Genomic DNA, 7,767 nt, shown 5'->3' with positions numbered 1-7,767 from the left:
TTTTTTTTTTTTAAAAAACTACAAAATGAAAACAAAAATTCACAACAATAGAGAAAAACTCCAAAAAATGCACAAAACAACAACAGAAACACACAAATCCTTTGTTCTTTCCTTTACTAATACTCAGATTGGTCATTATTCTAATTGCTGATAATAATAATAATAATAATAATAATGATAATTTGGCCCTTGAATCGGATACAATCACATTGTTTGGGGCTACCTCTCTGATATAAATTAAGCTACCCATTTTTATGTAGGTTTTCACACCGTGCACTGTGAATGTTGTGGAAGTCTGCATGTGTTGGCCACTAGAGGGGAGCCTTTCACAGCTGAACATGTGAGGCAGGGGTTCCCCTCAGATGAGGTGAGCATCCCTCCTGGGCTCAGCAGCAAAGAGATGAAGAGAGGATCAGATCTCATGCTGACATTTTCTGTTTTAAAATCAATTTATAAAAAAACCGAGGGGGAAATAAAAACACTTTAAAATGAGCCAAATGTGAAAATGTTGATCCAAAAAGTTAATAGATATTGGAAAAACTAAATCAGATTTAAGGAGTGGAGGCCTTATTATGACGATCATCTGGAAACAATTTTAGAACAAAAACTAACCAATAACAAGCAAGAGAAATAATCAGAATATTAAAAAAAACAAAAAAATAAATAATTGTATAATATAACAAAGTTTATTTCTTGTTGCAAACAGATTTAAGGGACATAACGGACATAAGGGGGTACTTGTATTAAAAGCTAAGAGCAATGGGGTACTTATAGAACCACTGCCTTGAAGTCTGGATCGCTCGGTGATTGGCTGCAGGTGTGCCCAGTGGGCGTGGCCCCAGCGTGATTATCGCTCTGTGTCCAAGAGATGCGATGCATATTAATGTTTGATGATCTTTGTTTGGAATGAATTATTTGTGTATAAATGTCCCCAAAGGGAATCCACGTCCCAGGCCTGGTACAGTAAACAGGCTGGAGGAGGAATGATGATCATCTTACAGTGAGCACCTGCAATAACACAGAATTACCGGGAGTTAAAACAGGGATTGTGGCCGTGTCTGCGGTTCTGTTGGGTTTGCTTTACACGCGTAACACGTGTAAAGCCTGCACCAGCACACGCTTCCTCAGTAAACCCAAGTAGTCTGACTATAACCAGATTTTCTGTGATATTTCCAATAGTTGTAGCAGCAGGAAAGAAAAAACAAAACAAAACAAAAACGTATTTAACCTTAGTTTAATCTCATTTGAACAATTAACATGCTCATCAACCCTGTCCACATTTCATTTGATTGGCCCAGTGTCCTGTTGTGCGCTTTTACGCACAGGCTGCGCTCTCTTAAGGATGCCCAAACCAGTGGTTCCCAAACTGGGGTACTTGAACACCTCTCAGGAGGTAGACAGAAACATTTTTCATTTTATTCCTTAAACATTATAGATTTTTACACACAGACTTTTTTTTTCATCCATCAATAATAATTTGTGGCACAACTTTTTAAATACACCAAAAGGTGAAGTTCAAATTCTAAAACGAGCAAAACATCAGAAATAAATAAATAAAAAGGCCTAAATTCCAGGTCAATGTTGGACAATGTTTGGACACAAATAAATAATGTATAACATGAGCTAAAGGGTATTTGTGATAAGAAATAAAGGCTGGTACATGGGGCAATAAAGCTTGGGAAGCACTGACCCAACCGCAACACATGCATGTTAAATTTTATCTTAACTTAAAATGTAATTTTAATGACTTAATTTAAACGTTTAGATTGCACTATGATATGATTAATTCACCCTGTCTGCTCTAAAAGCCCATTCGACTGACTCAAACACTATTTTAAATAAAAGGTTGGTTGCATGTCTTGTCATTAGTTAGATTTAGTTTTTCTCCCATCATCATCTTAATATATCATATCATCATATTATATCATTCAATATAGGAATTCTATTTAACTGACAAGCACTTGTTATCATTGTGTTAATAATAAGTTAAGGGATAAACTCTGACATTTAAAAATGTATAAAATAAAACACAATAAAAATAAAAGTAATGGCCTGGTCATCTGTGCAGGTTCCAGTATTCTCAGCCCTGAACAGGATTCAGATAAATATACAGAAATATTCAATAAATTGTCACTATACAATGAGCTACTCTTTTTATCAGATACATTATTTTCTCTTCCAAGCTTGTCCACTCGGTTTCATGAGGGGTAGTTTAAAATCGCACGTTATTTATATGATTCAAAAACATAGATGGGAAGAAATATATCTTGTCTGGAGCTTCATCATCTCCTTCCTCAGCACAGGTTCTACTCTGCAGAAAAGTCATTTGGACTTCGTTTAAAAAACAAACAAACAAAAAAAAATGTTTATGTGAGTCATGAGCGTTCGGGACAACGCTTGTGTAATACGCGTGTGCGTAAAGCTTTGCGCAACTCAGTTTTACGCATCACCGACATGACAAGGAACGGGACATTCTCTCTCTCTCTCTCTCTCTCTCTCTCTCTCTCTCTCTCTCTCTCTCTCTCTCTCTCTCTCTCTCTCTCTCTCTCTCTCTCTCTCTCTCTCTCTCTCGCACATGGTTTGAGAGAAATCTGGGTTTGATTTGAACGGGGAGTAGTTTTACGTCAGGCTCGCTTTCCATGTGGATAGTGTAGTGGACAGCTTTCAGTTGTCGTGTGCTCCGTGCACGGATGGGTCTCGTGGTCTCCGTCCTCTTGCTGTCCTCCCAGACGTGGATCTGAAGCGGACACTCCGTGGCTGAACAGAACATCATCTATTTATTTTATTTTTCTATTTTTGGGGGGATCTCTCTTTGTGGACGCCGTGAACATTAAAGTCAGCCCTCCTGATGTGTTGGTGAGTTTATGGTTTGTGCGTCTCCGTGCCATTTAATCACCGTCCCAGCTGGTAATTGCATTTGCCAAGAGCGGACGCCAATTTTACGCACCGGTTATCGGCTTAAAAGGGAAGCAAGTGACTCACATCGCATGCTGTGTTACCTGCCATTTGTTTTAAACGAGTGCAATGACTCTCATTACCTTATTACAGAGTGTAGTAGAAACAAATGTGGTGTTTCAGAGTGCTGTTGGATCTCTGGAGTGAGCTGGATCACCAGCAGCAGACAGGTGTCAGTGTTGAAACTTGACCCACCGGAGGTCACATCCCTGCTGTGGATGGAACTGGAAATAACTGAACGAAAACACCAGTAATTTCATTCTTTTGTCAGCTATTTATTTATTTATTTTTTTTTTTTAAGTGGTGAGTGGATCCACTTGTTTTGGAGCTTATTGACCAAAACTCAGGTAGATTTAACAATTAATTACAAAATAATCAGGAAAGAGTTATATTTTGGACAAATTCACCATAAACTAACAGTACTATTGTTCAATAAAATACTATATTTTTCTGTATTTTATTGAAACAGGTTTATTTTATGGTGTAGGGGCCAATTTTATCACACCTCTGACCATAGGATACAATAATTAGCCACATTTTACGAAGGAGCCTGTATTTACTTGTAGTAGTCACATAAAAGTTGTAGTTTAGCTAAATTCCACTTTAAATTATGCTCATTGTTTTGAATTTGTTGCTTTGGACCAAACAAATGTGTTTGATCGGAGGGTCACATGATCAACATTCACGTCAGCATTTAGAATAATGAGCAATCTGAGCATTAATACAGGAAAGAACAAAGAGATTTTATAGTAATTTTGTGTGTTTTTCTGTCATTCTGTGTATGTTTGTTGTTTTGTGTATTTCTGTAGTCGCTTTGCTTGTTTGATCGTGTTTTTCTTGTCTTTTGTTGTCATTTTTGGTAATTTTGTATATTTTCTGAGTAATTTTGTCTATTACTGTTCTCAGTTTGTTCATTATTGTTGTAGTTTTGCGTGTTTTTGTCATGTTGTATGTTTACTTTGGTGGCCGCATGAAATTGAACCGAGGGCCACATGTGGCCCCCGGGCTGCCAGTTGTCTTAGGGATTATTGTTCAAGACACATTTAGGGGTTTAGGAGAGCCTGCTGTTCCACAAATGAAAACGCATATGAAATGATCATATATCTCACGATATTGTCATTTTCTATATCACCAAAATATAAAACTTGACATATCTTGGATCACGATATATTGCCCAGCCCTAAACTGCTGGAGCTGATGGTGTGAAAGGTGTGACAGGGGACAACGGCCCCGATGAGCCCATCCAGCAGCTACAAGCCTTTGAGCCAAAAACGAGTCAATGCTGATTGCTTATCTTCACTGCCTCAATAGACCTAAAGTATGCCCCTATCACAGACTGAAACAGTGTCAGCCACTTGACCTACTTCTCACTCTCACTGCTAAAGACAGCAATCAGTCCACGAAGAAGAAGAAGAAGAAGAAGGGCCATTGAATCCTCCCTGAGGTCAGACACAAGGTTAAAAACGCCTGGTTTAAACCACACAAGGGAAAGGAAGGCCAATGGGTTCCTTTTCTTTTTCCCCTCAGTGATTAATTGACTTTATTTAATTGTATCCCACCGCTTTTCCATCTGCAACAAAGTGAGAGAGGTAACGGGCCAGGAGCAGCCGAGAGGCACATGATATGGAAGTTAATCCTGGGCAACATAGTGCAGATTTTGTCCCTCTTAAAAGTGTGTGTGTGTGTGTGTGTGTGTGTGTGTGTGTGTGTGTGTGTGTGTGTGTGTGTGGGGCGTATTTATGAGCGAGGCGGATAGGTGGGGATGGATAAATCTGCAGTAACATAAGCAGATCATTTTCTCCTGCCTTGAAAAGCAGGATTCCTCAGGACTCTCGGCTCCATCCACCTGAGCGAGTAAAATCAACACTTGGAATATATTTGTCTTGTGTGGCCTCAGGAGTTTGACGGGTCAAAGTAACACTAGATCTTTCTTTTTGTCCGTTTCTGTTTGTTTTTGGGTTTTTTTTTCATTGTCCACTTTTGCACTTTTTTTTGGAAGTGTTTGTAAGAATAAATATTGAACTTTTCTTTATCGCTGCATTTGGATCACACAGTAATTTCATTTCTCAGTGATCAGTTTCACTACCTTCACAAACCGGTGCCTCATAGTAGTGCAAGGGATCGAGTGTTGCTGAATGACAGATGTTTGACTTGACACCATGAGGAAATCTCATACTTTGAAATTCTAGGGTTCTCTTTTTCCTTTATGGATCATTTCCATCTCTGACATTATTTAGACCACAAGATGAATGTAGTGCAATGAAGCATCCACGTAACGCTCACTCACGCATTCACAGTTTCTGCTTCAGAGGTGAGAATGATGTTCAACGTTGGCCTCACTCCGTGTCTTAAGTGGTTCTCTGTCTTTGTTTTGAGTGACAAATTGGTGTGTGTGTGTGTGTGTGTTCTACCCTCTCAGTTAAAATACCTGTCATTCATCAGGGTGACACCTAAGACGCCTGATTATGGGAGAAGGATGCAGGGGAAACATTTAGACCAGAGGTAGGCAACACAGCAGATCCACAAAAATGTTTGTTTGATCAAAGGGTCACATGATCAACATTCATGTCAGCATTTAGAATAATGAGTGATCTGAGCATTAATACAGGAAAGAACAAAGAGTTTTTTTATAGTAATTTAGTGTGTTTTTCTCTCATTCTGTGTATGTTTGTTGTTGGCATTTTGTGCATTTCTGTAGCGTCCTTTTGTGTATTTTTCCTGTAAAATATGTTTTTTGGAGTCATATTGTGTGTTTGTGCTGGCATTTTGCATTTTTTTGAGTCATTTTTTATATTTCTGTTGTTGTTTTGTTTGTTTGTTAGTACTGTTGGTTTGCAGTCATGTTTTTCTTGTCTTTTTGTCTACGTTTGTTGTCATTTTCTGTATTTTGTATGTTTTTCTGTGTAATTACTGTTGTTTTGTTAATTCTTGTAGTAGTTCTATGTGTTTTTGGAGAATTTTCTGTGTTTTTATCTCGTCTTTTACTGTATTTTCCTGCAATGTTGTAATTCTTTGTATTTTTTAAAGTATTCTCGCTGTTGTGTTGTGTATTTTTCTGTTATTTTGTACATGTACTTTTGGGAGCTGCATAAAAAGTACACAGTAATAAATGTGTCTGTGCACATTCATTAATTTCTCTCTTGAACTTGAATATATATTTGGATCTATGAGGTAGTGACTGAATTCAGATGTGAAAGAACAGAGAGTGGCTTTGTCTTATTGCATTTTTGTCTTTATCTGTTAGTAAGTGTGTATATAGTAGGGCTGCACAATGAATCTAATTTTAATCGTGATCATGATTTTGGTTGCCACGATTAAATTAACCTGATCGTCTGCAATATTTATATTTACAATTAAAATACGAGCTCTGCACTTTGTGTATTTATTCAGTTGGCCTTTGGTACATTTTTAAATTTTAAATTCTTGGGCAAATTTTTTTTAATTATGTTTATATTATAATTCTTATGAAAAGCTTAATTTTGCACTGTAAACTTTACACATCTTGTTTGTTTAACGTAAACCACATTTTTTTTCCCCCAACATGATAAATAATTGTGAATATAATCATGATTACAATATTGTTCAAAATAATCGTGCTGCCCTAGTACATAGTAGCAATAACTGTCTTAAACTGTGTTTTTAGATCATAACTGAGAAGTGATATTGTTTACATTTATATATATATTGTGATGTTATTCTAGATTATCTCTAGAAAAGCTGATAAATGGTGAAACATAACAAAACAAGACGATTCAGAAAACATCTGTTGACGTCCATCCATCCATCAGGTCATTCCCACTGGATAAATCACATCACCTTGATCTTAAAGTGGGAATAAAGGCTACAGATAGTTATTTGGGGTTCTGAGAGGCAAAGAAACCAAATAAGTTGTCTGTGGAAAGCTTTTCAGTGCTGTTTCTTATGAGGTGCCAGATGTGTTGGGACAGATGTGTGTGAAAATAATTTGTTGAGAGACTTTCCTTTTGCAACTCAAGAGTTTTAACTCTTCTCCTTTTCTATTCTAAGTCCAGTGATTCATTAAACCTTTCTTATTCTTCCTACCTGCTCGTGTCCTTTTAAAAAGTACTGTAACACGGTGATACAGTGTATATGAATCTATCACACACGTGTACACACACAGAGTGGCTTCATAGCTCAGCTATCTGACAGAGAACCTCTGCAGCCTGTCCACACTCCTCCCGTGTGGTTCTGGATCAGGTTCTGTTGATTTAAAGAACTGTTGTTGGACTCTGGGCCAGCTGTGTGGGCTGGCCAACAGAAGCTGCTGCATTCCTCTGCAGGGCGGTCGGTCTCTCTCCGCCGAGACGAGTCGTTTCCTTGGGTTGATGCTCGGTCGAAATATTTCACACGTTGATTTTGTGATACTTTTTAGATCCCTGGACGAGCAAAAGTATTTAAATCAGTCTTAAACACTTACTGCTCGTCTTTATGGAGTTTTTGTCTGGATTTCTATTGTGCAGAACGGTTCTCTGCAGACGTGATGCTTCCCTCAGCTTTAATTTGACCCAAAATCAGTTTAATGAAGTTTCCATATCAACCAGACAAGTCAACCTGTGCTCCTGTGTTTGTCTATCTCTCAGTTTAAGACCTGTAGTGTGTGCTTTTATAGTGTCTAGTCATTTGGGTCCTATTGTGACTTGAAGTTTGCTGTAAACTTCAGTTTTGGGGATGTTAATATTTCCTCATCTACTGTACAATAAGGAAACCTGCATTCAAAATTTAGAACTGTATCCACGATTATGATGAACCTTAATGATGACTAATGTGCTCGTCTGTTGTCGGTGTAAGATT

General features: G+C 37.8%; 1 protein-coding gene across 1 annotated transcript in view; it reads left to right on the top strand.

Annotated features, from left to right (window-relative positions):
• The first annotated feature begins 2,614 nt into the window (after positions 1-2,614).
• ntn2 (netrin 2) overlaps positions 2,615-7,767 on the top strand; it is a 46,963-nt gene continuing 41,810 nt past the window's right edge. Inside the window, exon 1 of the mRNA XM_028476996.1 lies at positions 2,615-2,856. The gene's annotated coding sequence lies outside the window, so the exon portion shown is untranslated. The remainder of the gene's footprint in view (positions 2,857-7,767) is intronic.

The sequence above is a fragment of the Gouania willdenowi genome, chromosome 19 (genome assembly GCF_900634775.1).
Source record: "Gouania willdenowi chromosome 19, fGouWil2.1, whole genome shotgun sequence".
Classification (NCBI taxonomy): domain Eukaryota; kingdom Metazoa; phylum Chordata; class Actinopteri; order Blenniiformes; family Gobiesocidae; genus Gouania; species Gouania willdenowi.
The sequence above is the reverse complement of the archived record's forward strand: the minus strand, read 5'-3'. Positions and strand labels throughout refer to the sequence as shown.